The following is a 19,757-nucleotide window of genomic DNA, read 5'->3' as shown; positions in this document are numbered from 1 at the left end:
AATATTCAGGGTTTAGAAGGACAAACTATTAGGAGTTGTGAGCTGTTATTTCTACCTCTTCCATGTTTTCTTTTTTTTTCTTTTTTTTTTTTTTTTTAATGTTATAGAAAAGAAAGACACTTGTGAAATTTGAATTTCATTTCCTGTGCATACCTTGTTTTTACATCTGTTAAATGAGCATGAATCTTTCTCTGCCATCTGTGTAGGTCAAGAAACTATTTACATAAACATGACACCTTTTCAAATAATGTCATAAGTTCCGCTGCAGGAGAGATATCTATGCCTTTACAGCTGCATCTTTGGGTTTCTCTAAAATTCATAAAACTTGAAATACTGAGAAGTTTGTTGCTGTACATTTGAAAGTCTTTATATTGGGGATAATTGCCATTTTTATACATCATGAAAGTCTTAAACATTAAGGATCCATTTTTAAAGAGTTCCATTGCATTTCCTGCCCCTTTTACACATTTTTTACACTTTTTTTTTTTTTAGTACCTATTAATTAAGACTACCAAAGAAAACTCAGCACTGTCGCCAGAGCTTGTCTAACACTTTTTTACTGTTGTCACAGACAAGGAGGGGTGAACCCCACAAGATATCCATTTAATAAGTCTTTCTTTATATAAACATCATCAGAAACACAGTCTGCATTACATACAAAGATCTTTCAAGATGGTCTGACAGAAAGAGAAGTTTATGAGTTCCTTTGCTAAGCAAGGAAGATGCAGTAATTGAAAGTGCCCACGGGCTTGGAGATTTATTGTTAAGGGAAGTGTGCTGTAAACAAGAGTAACATTAAAGATTTGACTGTAATAATTCAATCTATCTTACTTTACAAAATAACATCTAAGTTTGCAAGTAGTAAGACCTTGTTTAGAAATAATTTGCAGCCTTCATGATGTAAGCAGCTTTCAAAGCCTCCCAGATGAAAGAATTTTTATAAAATGTAAGATATTACAACTGAAACACTAGTCACAAGTGTGTAGTTTGAGCTCAGTATGTTTTTCACTGAAATGGGTTCAACATCTGTACACTTATGTGTGTAGGAACTAGCAAGGGTAAAACAACAAAGCAGAGTAGACTTCCTTTATGACTAGACAAACAAACCCAGGTGCCATTACTGGACTGAGAGCTGTAAAGTGGCAGGATCCAATGAACTTCAAGATGACTAGATTTAGAGGCAGCAGTCATTTCATCCTGCACTAAAGTCTTCAATGTATCTGGATAACTCCAGTTTCTGTAAAGTAGGTCTTCTTTCTTCTTCTTTTGCACATGAGAGTGCAACTCATAGCCACCCAGCTGGGTAGGGCATACAGACATGCACACAGACTCTCCTCTTAGCTGAGCAAGTATCATCTCTCAGAAAGTGATTGTTGCTTTGATAAAACAGCAGTAGAATCATAGAATTACACAAAACATTAAAATACATTAATTTGGCTAGAAAGGGAAAACGTGCAGTCATGAAAGAATGGGATCACAGCAATGTATACTTTAAAGAATATTGGCTTTCTTTGCCCAGCACTTCTCTCTGCTAATATCCCAAATATTGAAAAATAGCACTTACTTGCAAAATGAAAAATACATATTACTGTAAGGCCGCATTTCTTTTCTCTGGAATAAAAGGTGTTTCCTTCTAGACACAGTATTCATCTTAAATTGATCCTAAGGGAAGAAGAGGGTGGAACAGCTCACTTAGCAAAACATTACATACTAAATATTCTGATCCTGTACACAGTGTGATAGAAGGGATATCTTCTGCCCCATCTTTCCCTTTCCTACTGCTTCTGGCACTATATTCAAAGAGCACAGCTGCCTGCCATTCAGGGTATAGAAATATCTATGTAACGGGTCAGCACAATCATTAAGATGTAGGCATTTATTCTGACAGAGTGACAGATGTTACTTCTGTCCCAGAGCACAAGATTAAAATCTTTACCAGATACATTTGATTTCATAGGTTGTAATTTTTACAGAAAGATCACAGATCGGTTCTTTGAACACACAGAGAACTCCACAAAAATATCTAGATACAATGCAAAATTTGTCTTGGATCAGACAAGGCAAGGAGAAGATTAGATAACCCATTTGATTTTACACAGAAGTATATGCTGTTCCAAAGAAATTAGAAACTCTTTGGGCCTTAAGGACAAAATTGCTAAGACAGTACTTAACTGACAGATTTCTTTTTGCTATTACCTTTTAAGATGGTTGGTGTTACATAGCTACTGTCACAATCTGCTGTATTCAGCACTGCAGTTGGTACAAAGAGAAGTAAAGCATGTAAGTTTTCTGAATGTGGAAAAAAAATGAAAGTAAGTATCTAACAATATATTGAATATTTAGAGTCATCAAAACATATAGTTTAATTAAATAAACATGAAGAGATTATTTAGAAAATTATTTTTATGGTTCTTAATATCTTATATGTCTCTTCTCTGATGTTCTTGCTTAAAAAGCTCATTTATTCATCTACTAAGTATTCCAGTTGTTCAGTGAATGAAAAGTACTCTCAATTCTGGTGTTCCTATTATGCAGAGGTAGTTACTGAGAACGTGTACCAAATAGCTTTTCACACCTCAAAAGCACATTACAATAGTGATAGATGGATGCACATGCTGGTGTGATGAGGAAAAAAAAAAAAAAAAAGAACTAAAGACTGCTCTATTATTGTGGCGATTTCTTTCTTAAGAGCCAAAGAAAAAAGATTTGATCTATCTGTAGTAGAGATGGTGACAATTAAAAGAAAAGGCTACACCAATCATCTATTGATTCACAGCTATGCAGCAGTCTTTATTACTGACCAAGAAGTACTGAAAAATGTTGTTGTAGTTGCCTAACAAGAATGAACAATCACTAGAAACATTTTAATTTCCTCCTTTGTGTATAATAATGCCAAAGGCCATAAATACTTCTGTGATGGAGAACAAGATAGACAGACAGATATGTTCTTTTAATGCAGAAAAACAAACACACTTTCGACCTTTTAAGTAATTCAATTCACATTATGTCTGTGAACAAATTAGAACATATACAGTTTATAAAATTAGAACAAATTTTATAAAGAGACAAATTAGAGCTTAAAGAAATTCACACTCTTCAGAGCTTGAAGTAGGATGGTAAATTTTCTACTAAGCTTTTGCAGAACTGGGCAGTAGATTGGTCTTCAGCTCACACAGTGATGAACTGTTGGAAGCAAGATTGAAATGGTTACAATTAAGAAACCTTTCAGCAGCGTGTATTTATTGATAAAATTAATTACTGTGGGAATCAACACAACCAGTCACCAGAAAGTAGCTCAAGACTGGTATTGTCCATTAGAACCATTTAGAACCCTTCATGGTGATTCAGTGAAAACTCAATAACTAAACTCATTGAGCAGTTATTCTTTATTACAGAACTGGGTGTGTGGGGGATTGCTCCACCTAACACACACACCAATGGTTCTGGAAGTGTACTTATATTAATGGGATATATACATATTCATTTAATTTCCCATAAATCTCTTGCATATTCATCAGGTCTCTGAAGAATCATTAACATAGGTTCCATCCCATATTTGCATGCGTACTGGAGTCCTTGGGTGGTTGTCTGGCCTACTCCGGTCATCTTTTGATGAAGACCAGAAGTCTTCCTCACTGCTAAACTTATGACCTTTCCCTTCTTTGACAGACTTCAATAGTCAAGCCAGTTCTTGCTGGTTCCATTATCTATGCATACAGACTTCTACTCCCTTATTTCTGGGGTCGTTAACATACAATTGTGTTAGCTAAGACCTACAGAATCAACATCCTTTATCTGTTCTCTGTCTCAATGAAGTTTAATTTCTTTAATTATATAAAATTATTTGTTAAAATTAAAGCAAGATGTTTTTGTCCTTCCTGTTCTCTGAAATCAAGCATTCTTGCTGTATATTTATTTAATATTCAAGAGCACCCACAAAACTTCTTTCATTATATTTCTGTTCTCCCTCTGTCACTCACTAGCTAAATGAGTTTTGACTTTCTAATCTTCATATACAAAGTAGTTCTTACAGCAGTTACATTGCAAAAGGCATTAACGTTTAAAAACAGCACATGCTGGCTCTCACAGAAAACCAAAGCATGAGAGAAACAAATTGAGGAGGTGAAATAGAGCTCATCTGGGAAACTGATTGCTTCTTTTTGGTCTAAACCTTAAAAATTAGACCAGTTTTATAATCTGGAAGAACTGTTACCAGTGCAGTGTTGGGCTTTCAAGTCAGATCTTCTCTCACTCCATATACTCCTTGGTCCTTACTTTAACAAACTCAAAATTTAGTCAATACATACATGATTTCTCAGCAGAGCTACACACAAAGTTTGCAACAAACTTTCAGGCAAAAATCACAAGATTGTCTGAACATAGTTTCAGATATTAATTGCAGAGAGAGCACAAAAGCCAAAGCTACAGAATAAAAAGAGAATGCAAAAACCAAAGCTCTCTTTTCACTGTTTGAGCTTTGAAATGTTCAAGAATTAAGTAGGCAAAGAGGAAGATTTGAAAATGAAGCAACATGTGCAAGAAAGCTATCTTGAAGGCAGTTGTTGCTACTTGTACTGTTTGGTGAACATGTGAGCTCTGCTTCCCATCTTTCTCCAGTGGATAAGCATATATTTTAATGCAGTCGGCAATGGACATATTACCAGCTGTCAAGAAATCAATTACTGAGGCCTTAACTGACAGTCAATTAGACTCCCTATGAACAGTGATTGTGTTTCACTCTGAAGATAGTGTAGTAAGAGAATGAAACATATGGTAAAGTCAATTATGATATTTTTTTTTTCTCAAAATAGTTTTTAATGGTATTTAACTATTGATCTGTTGGGTTCCAGTTGACTTTAACTGGTGTACAATACTGTAAGAAGCTATTCTATTTAGGCTATTTTATCTTCTTATATCCTGCTTAAACAGCAGAGAAATTAACATACTATATATAAATATATATACACACCAGACACACCTCAGTAAAATTTATGGCACAAAAGAACACTTTACAAGGCTGCAAAATTATCAATAAACAGATTATAGTTTTATCATGACCTTAAGGCAAGATGAGTGATTCCTCTTACTTTCACTGTTCAGTGAAGTTAATGCTGTCTTAGAACCAAGCATATTGGAAATGGCTTTCTACAGCCTTTTATAAAGGAATTCTGCCTTTAAGAAATAACACAAGCATAAGTTATATCGTTTTAGGTAGTAGGTATCAGATGAAGAATGTAGTGCTATCTTAAGTACTGAGCTGAGTGTATCTCTGCTTCTTGTGCTTGCATACTCTCACATGCATAAAACTTGAATTGATTGAAGATGTAGTACAGTATGATGTACATTGGATTAGTGTTCTTAATGTATCCGTAACATTTTCGTACAAATACAACTAAACTCAAAAATAATAAAAATGGCATATTTCAGCAAAATATAGACTGTGTTCCTATCCTTACTTGTGGGCATTAAGTTAATGCCTTGTTTTCTCATTTTCCCTATATTAGAAGTTTGACAATATATTTTTGCAGCACTAAATACATTCAAACAATGATGAAGATGTCTGAAGAAGACAAGTGAGATGATAATTTTTCTTCTCAATTTTGCCATTGACCTACTATTGCAATATTGGACACACCAATGCATTAGTCTCTAGAGGATTAATTTCAGACCCTTTAAAGGGAATTCTCTGTGGCAGAAGAACAGATGTATCCTGCAATCAAAAAGATTCATGTAATTCTTACATTGAAAGTTAAGAATCTAAAATGCTTAATCTAATTGGTTATAAAATTATATGAAATCTTAATGTTCTGTTTTCCCTAATAACACTAGACAGTAGTGTTTATTTATTTATTTCTAAGACAGAAAACCCTCCAAAAAGGGGGTAGTAAAAATGTTACAAGCGTATTCTTATTAGTGTCAGAAATTAATACCTAATGGCTTCTAGGTACAGCTTTAAAGAAAGAAAGAAAGAAAGGAAAAAAAAAAGCATAATTGGATTGATATAAAAGTATTTGTTTTCTCATCCCATGAGCCTTTTAAGACAGATACATACTAAAGCCAACAACCTGGATGCACCCATCAAGTCTGGATTTGTTCAGATAGTTAATAGCTTCTTCAGAAAACTCTCTCTTTTCCATATAACAAAATAACTAAATAGCAAACTTACTTCATTGTTATACCACCATCCAACTATACTTTTGGATTAAACATATGTATTATAAATGATGAGCTAATTCAATCTGTGAACACTTTCTTTCCACATTAAGCAAATGACATATGAAAATTGAGGAAAACAAAGTTTCCTTTTAACCCTACCTTCCCTCTTCTCCAGGAGACAGAAGCAGCACTTCAGAGATTTACTTCTCCTCAATTTACCTTCTAATAGGTAAAAGCCAGAACTAGTAGGTGTCAGATCCATCCAATTAAATCCCTGCCTGTTGATGCAATCAATTAAGATATTCAGGTCAGCTATGATGATACATCAATTTATCTTTTGTGTGCATGTATACTCTTTGGGGGAAATAAACTGAAATCTTAAAAGAGATTTAGGGTTCCCAAACTGATAGACTGATGGACCACTAAGTCACTTCATTCTAGGTTTTTAAGAAAAAGTGGTAAAATTCAGAGGCCACTGACACAGCACCTTTATAGCAACTGCTTTCCATGACTTACACTTCAGCCTGGATTTCATTCAGAAATGTAAGAAGCCAAAAATGGGCAAATACAGTACCAAAAGAGTATTTTAAGGTGAACTGAAAGCAATGCCAAAAGTGATAATATCTAATTCCACTCTTGTGGCTTTTATCTGTAGATCTCTAAGTGCTAGCGATATTCCACCAACTAAGTTCTCTATATTCAGCTCAAGAGGAGGTCGAGGGTAAAACTCCCATGGACTTTAAAGGTTTGCCGGAATAAGACAGAAGTATCAAAACATATTACTGCAGCTTCTGTCTAATATATTATTTGGGGGGCCAAAGGAGCAGTAAACCATCAACCACTGACTTGATAATTGCATTTATAATGAAAATGTGTGCCCCTTTTGTGTCATTTCTACTGTAAAACAGCATGCTAGTACCCACTAGTGAACAGTGTACTCAGCAGAAGAATAACTAATAGGTGAAATAAAAATTATGTCCCTGATGGTGATTTTTTTTTTAATGTATTAAATAATGATAAGAGGAAAAGGGCAAATATTCAGCAATCAGCAAGCAACCAATGGGGGAATGGGGTGGGGAGATGCAAAAGATGGTGATTCAGTAAGTAAGGACCATTAACAATCTTAATGCAGCCCTTCTCTGAAATCTTCTCCCACTTGTCATGAAAGTACTGAAACATATCATCCTTCATTTTGATTGAAGTTAGTCTCTTCTCCAGATGTTAAGGCTGTTCTGTTATCTGTTACTATGTCATATATATTCCTGCAAATATACTGTCAAAAAGACATACTTGCAGGTTGACAGCTAAGATATTAAAAGGCAATTCCAGTTACAGCTGGCCAAATTTTTGATTAGCTCTTCAGTAAACAAAGGGCATTATTACTGACAGTAGGTGATTTCAGACAAGATAGGTGTATGCCATGGCACAACTTCCAAGTCTCAGTTGTGTGTTATGGTATGTTAAGAGATAGCTTGAGCACCTGTTGTCAGGCTTAAATAGAGACAAGGGTGTGAATTCAATGTACTAAAACTCATTGTTTTTACAAAATTTCTAAATTGTACTCCTCTTTGACATTGATCATATTGAAATACTTCTAAATGAAATCAAAAATTGTTGCTTGGCAAACCTAGCTGAAATAGGATATCATTTAGGGGCTTTATAATATTTCTGATCTTTTACAAAGGTTGGCTGAAAAAAAAAAAGTACACAAAAAAATGACAATTATTTCTTCTATAAAAGGAATGGCATAATACAGACAAATGGATTTTTCAGGAGAATTGCCAATTATACTTGGCCTTGTTCAAAAGGTTAATGATGAAATATATCTGGCTTACATTTCAAGATGAAAACTAGCAGTAAGGCAAAATTATTCATGGTGAATCAAGTGAAAATGTTTCCTTTGGTCTTTGTTTAGTTTTTGCTAACGATCAGGAACTAAAAAATGCTTTCTGCTATTGAAACAGGTATGTTACAACAGGTAATCTTCTAAATTCAATTTAAATATTTTAAGACAGAATCTATTTTTTTTTCTTTATCATCTGCTACTTAAGTACTTCTAATATGTAAACAGAAATGAAGGACATGGCAGTGACCCTCATTAATCCAATAATACTTTCTGACTAGAGCAGGTCATGGGAATATTTACAATAAAAAAACTTCATTTGCTTTACAGGTTTGTTTGGGCAAAGGCCAAATTTACGAATCTAAATGAAACAGCTCTTGGTAAACAAGTTGCTAAAAATATCTACACCATTAGTTATGGTAAAGTTGTGGTATTTTGTGAGGATGATAATGAGCAGAATAGAAACAGGTAAAAACCCTCTTCCTGTCCAGTGGATGGAAATAATCTATAAAATCTTTTGAGGAGTTAGCCAACCCAGACTTCAGTCTAAAAGAAATCACACATGCACAAGATGAAATAGACAGCCATTAAGTCTTTTTGAACTTCTAGGGGGAAGGGAAGGGAAGGGAAGGGAAGGGAAGGGAAGGGAAGGGAAGGGAAGGGAAGGGAAGGGAAGGGAAGGGAAGGGAAGGGAAGGGAAGGGAAGGGAAGGGAAGGGAAGGGAAGGGAAGGGAAGGGAAGGGAAGGGAAGGGAAGGGAAGGGAAGGGAAGGGAAGGGAAGGGAAGGGAAGGGAAGGGAAGGGAAGGGAAGGGAAGGGAAGGGAAGGGAAGGGAAGGGAAGGGAAGGGAAGGGAAGGGAAGGGAAGGGAAGGGAAGGGAAGGGAAGGGAAGGGAAGGGAAGGGAAGGGAAGGGAAGGGAAGGGAAGGGAAGGGAAGAGAAGAGAAGAGAAGAGAAGAGAAGAGAAGAGAAGAGAAGAGAAGAGAAGAGAAGAGAAGAGAAGAGAAGAGAAGAGAAGAGAAGAGAAGAGAAGAGAAGAGAAGAGAAGAGAAGAGAAGAGAAGAGAAGAGAAGAGGAAGAGAAAGGCAAACATGATATCATTATAACATGCAGCTTATTCTTCATTCTATTTGCATTTCTTATTTTTGCTGTTCCTTCTATTAGGAGAGTTGTCTGGTGACAGCTCCCAGAGAGAGACTTGGAGACATCCAGCACACTCATACACTACCATGTAAACTTGGCAAACCCAGGTAATGAGACCAAGATGCTGTTCAGGGGCAAGACAGCTGTTCAGCTTAGGAAGCCTGAGCACAAAACTGAGGAAGTCATTGAAAGAGTCATGAAACTTCAGTATGACAATAAGAAATAAGTGAAATAGAATAATTATGTTGAAAAACTAAATTTTAAAAATTACATTGTACTGTTCTTTTGTATCTGAATAGAGTACCACAAGAAAAATAAAGCAAAATATTTCCCTGTGTCCATTCACATACATTAACTGCCGTTAATACTAAAGGGAATTATACACAAAATCCTTTGTATCTTGACAGAATTTTTCATTTTAGAATAGAATTGGTATCATTTCCAGTCTGCAAAGGTATAATTTATAATTTATAATTTAATAATAGTTCACATGTATAATACAATAAGTTTATTGAAAATAGCATGTTTTATTGTTATATAATGCACACATATTCAACTCTCTCATGTAAAGAGCTTCTTTCCAGTAAGTTTAAAAAGAAGTGAAGGAGGCACCTAATAGGGAATTGCTATCGCAAGAGGCACTAGTCTCTGTAAGAATCAAATGGGTTTATCCTGTTTTAAACAGCACTTTCAATCTTACAAACCTTGTTGTCAGAAGTCTTTCAGGGTTTGAATTGCTGAGAATATATCCCAGTGGAAATCAAACGCCTACATCTCAAGTTGAATAATTAAAAACTTTCTAGCTATTTTTAGAGGCTCTGGGCTTCTAGAAGGTACCAATCTGGAGAAGAACTGTTTGAAGACGTAAAGCAATTTTATATTTGCATTAATTTCATAAACAAAACAGCACTGTTATGCAGTTACATGGCATATTTCATCCTTTCCCCCCATTAGATTTTGCTTACATTTTGAAATGATAGATCAATTGCTTTGATAAGTATACATGCATGGCCAGACAGCTGCAGCAAAATATATCCTTATCATGAATAGTGCCCAGGACAAAATGTTCAGTCAAAAAACCTCACTCAACAACAACAACAAAACCAGCCCTATACCATGATATGAAACTTGTCAGAACTTGGGGACTGATGGATAAGCAGAGAGCAAAACTTCAAAAGGGAGTTTGACACAAAAATGTGTGGAAAAAAAAACACAATGCCTTAAGAATGAAAGATTTTAACAATGAAATAAATAAAGCCATTCCATTGATCTGCATTTGGGAATGAACTGAGATTTGCTCCAGGTCACACCACCATCTAAGAATATTACATGTGTAACTTGCTTCATCTGAACACAAGGAAATGCTATTGCTCACTTTGACCTGTCAGCCCAATTGACATCAAAGTTGTCAAGAAAAATAAGAAAGGGTGAACAGGAAAGCAAAGGAAAAATATAAAGTAACAAAAGGGAAGACCTGGAAAGAAAATGTCTTGCCATAAAGAACCTCTATGGTCATGAGCTCATGTCACATTCTCATGATAGTTGTTAGTAAATATCTTTTAACCCCATAGAGAAATGAACGTAGTAAGGATAGTCAATATTAACTGTTGAAATAGAGCACACTGATGCAAAAATAAATAAATAAATAAAAAATACCCATTGTGCTTTCCAGGTATAATTTTGGTAAATAGGCTCAGGTATTTCATGATTCGGATCTTTCCTACAGCCAAACAGAGTAACATGAAGAGCTATGTGAAGTGGCAGGGTTGGTAGTCACAGCAGAGCACTGACCGAGTTTGCTCTATTTTTTACCATCAGCAGTATTACAGTCCTATGAATACCTGTTTATTCATATTGATGAATTCAGGTTAGATTAATGGATAACTCATTAAAATATTGCATGTGCCAAAGGAAGGGAAGAATATAATGAAAATCTGTTAAGTTTTGTTTAGTAGAGAAGAATTTTGTAGGGAAGTTGCGTTTCAGGCTTACAATTGATAAGGCTTACTCTGAATGACGTTCAAAAGTTGCATGTAATTTATCCTATTTCCACTACAGTAGAAGTGCAGTTTACAAACCATTTCAAAGGCATTACACAACAATCAAGTATTTTATTATTTTCAGATGGATAGAATGATTCAAGAAGAATCGGCAATCCATGCCAAAAACAGATGAGAACTCACAAGAGTCTGACTCATGATCATGGCGTGGCTGCATGACAGACTGCTCATTAAGTAGCTTATAGGACACCGCAATCACCTGGTTCATTTTCAATCAGCAGGGAATTATGCAGGTAAGTTTCAGCTGCTACTTTTGGCTGCTGTAGAGAAAACAGGAATAGCGAGAGATATTTTAAAGACATGCTGGGGGAAAAAAAAAAAGAGTAGAAGAAAATCTGTGCATACTACATAATTATACTGTCAAATCATAAAAGTTCTTGATCCAGGAAACTACTATGAGTTCCTATTTAGAAAATTTACTTTTGAGAGTCGAAATGTACTCCGCAATATATCCTTGGCTCAATAATATTGCTAAAAATAACTGATAAAAGTAACAAGAATTGTTATTAATCTGAATTCCTTATTTTGCAATCTAGTTTTACTGAAAATGAACCCAGAAATCCTAAACCTCCTCCAACAGAGCATGCTGATCTAAGTGATTTAGGAACAGCTTTGATTTATGTCTAATAAAGTATTTTGAATTATGTTATATTAGGACAAACTTCAGTTTTGTGAATTGGTCTAATATCACACTATCTAAATTATCTCTTGTTATTGTTATTAGTTGGTGCTGAAAGCAGCATGTTGGCAAATGCATCTTTCTTCCTCCAAACCAACATTATGACATACCACATACTCTTTAACAATATTGTTTTAAAGTCACAGAATCACAGAATCACAGAATTTCTAGGTTGGAAGAGACCTCAAGATCATCGAGTCCAACTTCTGACTTAACACTAACAGTCTGACCTAACACTAACAGTCCTCCACTAAACCACATCCCTAAGCTCTACATCTAAACGTCTTTTAAAGACTTCCAGGGATGGTGACTCCACCACTTCCGTGGGCAGCCCGTTCCAATGTCTAACAACCCTTTCGGTAAAGACATCCAACAGACTTCCTAACATCCAACCTAAAACTCCCCTGGAGCAACTTTAGCCCATTCCCCCTCATCCTGTCACCAGGCACGTGGGAGAACAGACCAACCCCCACCTCGCTACAGCCTCCTTTAAGGTATCTGTAGAGAGCAATAAGGTCACCCCTGAGCCTCCTTTTCTCCAGGCTGACAAGTCCCAAGTGAAAGAACAATTTGGAATACAAAAAAATGAAAGATTAGGATATATTTTTTTAAGTGTTTTAGAGATCAGTAATGCTAAGAACAACAGATTAATTATTTTTGTTAGCTTGTTTGATTTCCCAAGAGAACTGAAGAAATACTTTCTAAGGGAGTGTCATGATGAGAGCCAACACTGAAATCAAAAGAACCACCAATTTCAGCCCTCATATTTTGGAGCTTTGAATGCTAAACACAAGTATTTCATTTGGCGATTTCCCACTTTAAATAGCCTGTATCAGATATAACAAATCTTTAAGTTGTTAAAATACCTTAAGTTATACATTAACAGAAATAGATATAAAATATCATAATTTCAATATTCAATTTTATCTTTTACAGAGCCAGACCTGTTATACAAATATATGTTTGTACAATTTATCTTGCACTTTTTAGCTGCACAATATATACTGATTATAGTTCTTTACATAATTATTCTTTCTGCAGGAGAAATACAGTGCACTATGAAAAACATACTCAGGAGAAAGTCATTACACAATTACTCATACAATACTCTGGAGCCAAATCCACAATACTGTGCAAATAAGCGACTTCCTCAGCATACTTCTGTGGAGGAAGGTTATCCTAAGTGAGCTATCAATTTTAAAGTCAAATTTCCTTGGTTGTGGAGGCAGAGAGTACATTTCATAGAATTTGCAAGCACTTACCACATAAACAGATTAACTTTGTAGAGGCATTGGAAATGCTGTTATTCATTTGTTATTTTTTTTTTTTTGCCTCTGACAGCAGTCTTGTTTATTTGCTTTATAGGTAGTAGAAGTAAGTTCAAAACAGTTTCCCAAAACTCAACCTTTCAAAACCCAGAGAACACTGGACTTCAAAACGGTGAAATATAAGCTAACTGTGGGAAAAAATTTAGTATTGCTTCTTTGTCCTCTTGATCCTGAACAGCTTTAGGTTTTTGTAAGATGGAAATAACTTACAAAACAAACAAACAAAATAAACCAACACAACCACCAACAAAAACCACATACGGCTCACATATTGTGTAAAGATAATTACGTAATAAATTCATGTGATATTGGATCATTCATGCCTTTTAAGACAGACCAAAGTGAGTTTACTTGTATGAGGACGATTTGGAAGACAGTGAAAAGAAAAGAAATTGCTTGCTGCAAGGCAGATAGAAGAGCGATCTTTGTTGCCCACTGCACAAGACTTCTTTGTAAAAGGCAGTTCAGTGCAGATGGAAGACATTAAACTTTCCAGTTCAGGAGGTACTGTACACTAACTTTTTCTGAACAATCCTACTCCCCCAATGACAATATGTGTATGGGCACTACCTTACTTATATGTTCGTAATTATAAAGAAGGTTGAGCCTAACCAAAAAAGTTTATATTCCTATAATCACCAAAGAATTTTCTCAGGGAATTCCACTGAGATCAACAGAATTGCTTAGCTGCAAAAAAAAAAAAAAAAAAAAAAATGCCTCTGTGATTCAGGCTTTGGGAAGCCTTCACTGGTATATAAACCCTACGTACCTATGATACTAAATATGCTGGATACAAATACTGGTAGGATGTTTAAGTGGCAAGGACACTGAACTGGGACATCACCAAACAGTCCTGATGACCTCTCTTATCTTCCCATAATGACCTTGCCTGCTTTTCCAATTTAAGTAATTCTGGGAAAAGCTGTCTTTCATTGTCTATGCATGCAGTTAGGGTCCCAGTCTATGGTGTGGCTTCTAGAGGCTCTTATAATAGAGACAATAATAATATTGAGCTCTTAATTTGAGGAACAATCCTGTGGAAGCAAAGACTAGCTCTTACTTAGGCTTTTAACAGGTGGAAAATACTCCTCTGAAGGGTCTGTGAACATAGTGCTTAACTTTAAATAAACGTCGATGCTTCTAATAGCTAAGTATCATTGCCCTGAGACAGCAGGTTTTGATTCAGTTCTGTATATTCCTTACAGTTATTTGCCCCCTAGTTGTGCTTGTTTTCTTTTGAAGAATAATTAAGATTTAATGGCTTTTTTTTTGTTGTTGTTTTTTTTTTTTTTTTTTCCTCCTGCTTGCTTTCTTGTTGCCTACTGTGCTGATTGCTTGTATCTGATCCTGGTCATTACAAGAACTGTAAGGTAATTGCTTATCTGGTGACTCATTAATGAAGGTCCCCCGAGAGACGAGAAGCTGTTCTTTTGAAGTTCATCATGTTTGCTGTTGGCCTTCTAGTTTAATCTATACATTCAGGACATCTTACTCAATTACTGGAAACTCCATTTTTTCTAATGATATAGATACCTTGTAAACAAATACCTTTATCTCTGCTAACAACATGGCTTACCTCTGATAAATCAAAGCATTATACACACAGACACTCTTTTCATCTTTGAAAAGCCAGAATGGTTCAGAAAAAGAAAACCAAAACATTCTGGTACAAACAGGTGTTTTGGATCATGGAATTACCTCCAAAATACATAATTTCATACATCTCAAATTCAGCAACATATTGCAACAAAAAACTCTGTTCATGAAAGCATATTTTCCAACTCTCAGAAGCTGATTATTTATTTATTTATTTCTTTGTTTAACACAGCTTTGTAAGACAAAGAATTACATTTTAGAATTTCCTGTGAAATGTGTTTGACACTTCTTAAAAATTATCACAATGCTTGGAACAAAGTCAACCAAAAGCTTTCAGCTATTTATTTCCAGGCATCTTATCTGCTCTTGCAGGCAATCTGCAACTTGTGCTTTAACTCCTCCCCAGCCCACTGTGACCTGGGAATGAGAACTCCCAGATGCTCACCTCTGACTTCCTGGGCTTATATAGCCCAGCAATATTAACGTACAATGTCTCCAGAACATCTTAGCAGTTACCTGGTGAATGTATGTTTGAGAGACCTATTCGTGTTTTACCAGAAGTTTATCAAGATCTTTTCCAACACATTGTGGTTTTGACAAATGAACCTGACAGGGGAAAGACTGCTTCAACAGAACATTCCTGTGACTGTAGCACTGGAAATACTCAGTTCAGACAATTAGATTTTTGTTTTGTTGGTTTGCATGTTAAACCACATTAGGGTAGCTTTCTTCCAGCAGTGAAGGGCACACTGAAGGTGATTAACTGCTTTGTTTTTGCTATCCATGTAATTTACTCAATTGTTTTTCTGAAGTTGTGCTGTCCTTACAAGACAGCTGTCAGCCTGCATGGGTGGTCCATTATTTGTATTCACAAGTCTGTTTCATTGTCTCTGTTTCTCTATATGTAATTTAATAGGAAAGGAAAGAGCTGTGAGCAAAGCAAGTCTCCAGAACAAGAACTCTGAAAGTGAGGGAAAGGAGGAACTCTCATTGCCAACTGACACAAACATGTGCTAGAAGTCCCACCAGGACTTTAAAGATCCGTGCAAAAAGTCAGTTTCTCTGACTGCCTAAGGAGAACATCAGGGAATGATGAATCCCTCACGATCTAAGGCTTGATGAGGGGGGTGAAGGAGCACAACAGCGTTAGTGTAAAATTAAGCTGGCAGAAGTTAAAGACAAGTTTTACATAAAAGCAATTATAAACAGATACAAATGGGGAGACCTTAACAACTCCATGACAACTTAATTAGCCCAAAGTACCTGATGATGATACTTCAACCTCTTGGGCACCTGTACTACTACCTATTTACATACAGTCAGATATTCTGCAGAGCACCACTCTAACAGTTCTCATCAGCACAAGAAATCAGATTTAAAAATTCAAACAGTTCTGTTTTGTGTACAGTCATTGCTATGCTGGATATTCCAGTTTACTAAAATGAGAACTCAGAACCTTTTTTTTTTTTTATTTTATTTTTTCATAACTGTTTAAGGAATCATGGGAAAGGCAACAGTACAAATGAAAATATTCCCTAACACTTAACATCACTTGTCTTAGCAACAATATAGGGTGTTTTTTTTTTTGCCCCACTGGTGGATGAAAGTAAAGTTCACATTACCCTCTCTCCTGCTGAAAGCAAAAAGAAGCAGCTAATAGATGTGGTTGCAATTACATTGTCACCCAGCGACTGTTACATGTTTGTTTCTTTGCACACTATCACAGAGTTTGGATTTAACTTGTTTAATCTCTCTCCCTGTGGAGAGATACAGCATTTCATACCTCTTGAAATGCCATCACCAAACTGAAGAGATCCCTGGATGGTAGCACCAGTGTATTCCTGGCTCTGTGGACTTTGAATAAAGATGCACAATTGAACAATATTTCTGCAACTGGAAAACCACGTTTCAAAATATTTTAAAAACAAATGTTGACCATGAAAAATCCATGCTGCCAAAGACTTGATAGTCCTTCTTACTCAAGAGATCGAAACACGTATCTAAGATATATAGTAGAGAAAAATATTTATTTTTATTTAATTGAACCAGTAACAAATCTTACCCCCTGTACATTATACATGTATATATATATATATATATATATAATAGTAAGAAAACTATTAATCCTCTTTCAGAGAAGTTTAATTACAGCAGGTTCATTTGTGACATAAAACTGTACTATGCATTTGTTGTAAACTATTTCAGTAGCAAGGCGATGGAATTATTTATTGTCTCTTTTACGTATTAACATGGTAATTTGTTGTTTTAAAACATTCATATTTTAACCAGCTGCCAATCACATGTTTTTCTAACTTCTTTACTTACATTTTATATGAAATGATTGAGAAATGCTTGGAGTTTTACTTACGAGCTGATTAAAATAAGCACTATTTGAAAGAGAATTACTAGGGCATCAGGAATCTATTAAATGAGCTGGAAAAATCCTGCAGAGTATAATATATGCATGCGATTAAGAGCTCTACACTGATAGGGTTTCCTTTCCTACCGTCTATTATATATTAAAGGCATTAGAAAAGTTGCATCAATTAAGAAGCTAGGCCTGAATATAAAAGTACTCAGTTTTTCAGGGACAGCCCAAATAAAGGACAATGTGAAATGTCAGGCTCACTTTGTATAACCTTCCTCATGAACAAAACCTAATGATTTGCACAAATTTTCTTGACAAATCTTTTGAAAGCTATTCAACGAGCATCCTGTAGAATTGCCACCAATTTGTATAAAGAATCATTTTAAGATTTGTTGAAGAATTTCTTGTGCCTTGTCATATTTATCAGTCCACTTAGACTAGGCATTACCACTGGCCTTTATTGCAGAGGCCTCAAATACATTTTTGGACAAATGAACACATTCAAATTTGACAGTTAAACTACCAAAACTCAGGTAAATTTTCCTTGCCACTTGTATAGATGAATTAATTTTATGCAATGTATTTTTTCATAAAATACAGGGAGTAATCCAATACAATCCACTATCCAAAGTTGCACAACTTTTCATCAAGTATTTGAAATCCACACAGTTAAACAAAATTTGTCTATCGCCCAATTTTGATCTCACATGTCTTAAATATTTTACAATGTTAAGTTTCAGGATTACCGATACTTACTGATTTCATGTATTAATTTTTTTTTCAGGGTGAAAGTAACGTCATGTTAGCTGGGGATCAGACTCAAATAGACTTTGATGGAGAAGCCTACAAACTGGTGATAAGTTAAGGGTTTTGTCACACACTTGTATTTGCAGCCTTGTAATACCAACCATTCCTTCATTGACCCTTCTCCCCTGAATGTGTCCTGTGTAAAACACATCTCTCCCAAATTAATGTAAGAAATGTAAGAAATACTCCCCCCCCAATATCTCCTGCCTCTCTTCACCTCTGCTAGTCGTATTCTTTTAATACCTGTTTTGCTCCAGCTGAACTTCACCTTCACAGAAAAGATGCTGCACTGCAAAGTGTCATACACAACATGGGGTGGGTCACTTCTTAACATGTCATCTGGTCACCTCTTCCATCCAGCATCTGACTTTTTCTCCAAAAAGTAAGCCTTAGGAACACAAACACAGTCTTTGCATGAGGTTTTGTCCAATAAACAAAACATTAAATTCCGAAGAAACTTACACTAAGATCATCTTTCCAATTATTAATCACAGCATGCTGAAGAAATGTAAAAGCAGATTTAATTGAGGCACATTTATCAGAGCAACTCTAATAATAAATTATTCTACTAAGATAATTTTGTATATATTTAGTTTGTTCTGAATGAAAATATCTCTACCCCATTCATTCTTACATTATTCTACATCTAGTGAAACTGACATTAAGTAAAAAAAATAAATATAAAGCCAATCACGCAGCTTTTTTTATCGCTAACGAACAATAGCCATTTACAGACTCTCGTATCACTAAAGCACTAACATCATCCAAGTTCATAGATATTGCAATTAAGATTACATAATGAGAAGGCTGAAAACTGCTCCTGGTGGCTTCTTGTTTAAATAGGTAGTGAGAAACAAATTATTTGGGAACTACACAGGAGGTTATGGTACATGATTTTGTAGATCTGATTTTTTTTTTTTTTTCTTTCTTTCTTTTTCTTTTTTTTTTTTTTTTTTTCCTGAGGCTGCAGTTAAACTAGGCTATGAAAACATTAAATAACAAATATTTGTGCAAACAAAATTCACAGTTTACGAATGTTATGTATGGCTTGAAATTTACTCTGTTTAACATGTATTAATATATGCAAAACTACTGTTCATTTGCTCATGTGTATCAAAACTCATGCCCATGCTGGAATTAATCAAGGTGTTGCCATTATATTAATCAGCATACAGCCTTCAGACAACAAGTAAAACTTGCATTAAAATAAATTGTGATTGAAACACGATGAGATTTTTTTTTGGTTTCATGATGTGCCCTAATAACCTTTACATTTTTGATGTGAAGAGATGATCATTTGATATCTACACCAGAATACAGTTTGCCCAAGGAGGCTGGGATGTGGCCTGTTTCACTACCAGGTCTTCCAAGGATGTTGAGTACTCTTATCTTAGTGTTATTATAACATCAAGAAGGAAGTGTTTCTAAGGTTAGAATCAGGTGGAAACCAAAGCACTGTTGATGATTTGGTCACGTTTGCTATTTTCACATTCCAGTATGAGATTATTTTTGTCCAGATCCTAAGGGTAAGATCTAGGGGAAGATTTGTTATCTATTCTTACAGTACATAGATGTTTAATGAGTACTTGATGATTCATCTAGAATATAAAATTTCAGCTGAGATCCTGGTGTTATTATTCAAGCCCATTTCACAGTCAGACAGCTCCCACTCTTCTATAAAGTATTTTTTCACTCTGTGAAAAACAAGGCCTTGGAGGCAAGTCAGGAGCAACACAATGGCATATTGAATTTACTGGCTTTATCTTGAACAATATGGCA

At 35.3% G+C, this 19,757-nt stretch overlaps 1 long non-coding RNA gene across 4 annotated transcripts in view; it reads right to left on the bottom strand.

The window, feature by feature from the left end:
- Window positions 1-308: 308 nt before the first annotated feature.
- Window positions 309-19,757, bottom strand: part of LOC106014765 (uncharacterized) — a 128,339-nt gene continuing 108,890 nt past the window's right edge. The window contains exons 3-5 of one of the 4 annotated variants that reach the window (XR_011803529.1): window positions 18,222-18,366; window positions 2,197-3,183; window positions 309-1,662 (exon numbers count right to left, since the gene is read on the bottom strand). This is a non-coding gene — a long non-coding RNA (uncharacterized lncRNA). Of the gene's footprint in view, window positions 3,184-11,044; window positions 11,461-15,678; window positions 16,658-18,221; window positions 18,367-19,757 lie in introns of those variants that run through there. The other 3 variants (XR_005269600.2, XR_011803528.1, XR_011803530.1) reach the window with 3 other exon arrangements.

Source organism: Anas platyrhynchos, chromosome 15 (genome assembly GCF_047663525.1).
Source record: "Anas platyrhynchos isolate ZD024472 breed Pekin duck chromosome 15, IASCAAS_PekinDuck_T2T, whole genome shotgun sequence".
NCBI classification, from domain to species: domain Eukaryota; kingdom Metazoa; phylum Chordata; class Aves; order Anseriformes; family Anatidae; genus Anas; species Anas platyrhynchos.
Note: the sequence above shows the minus strand (reverse complement) of the source record. Positions and strands in the feature narration are given on the sequence as shown.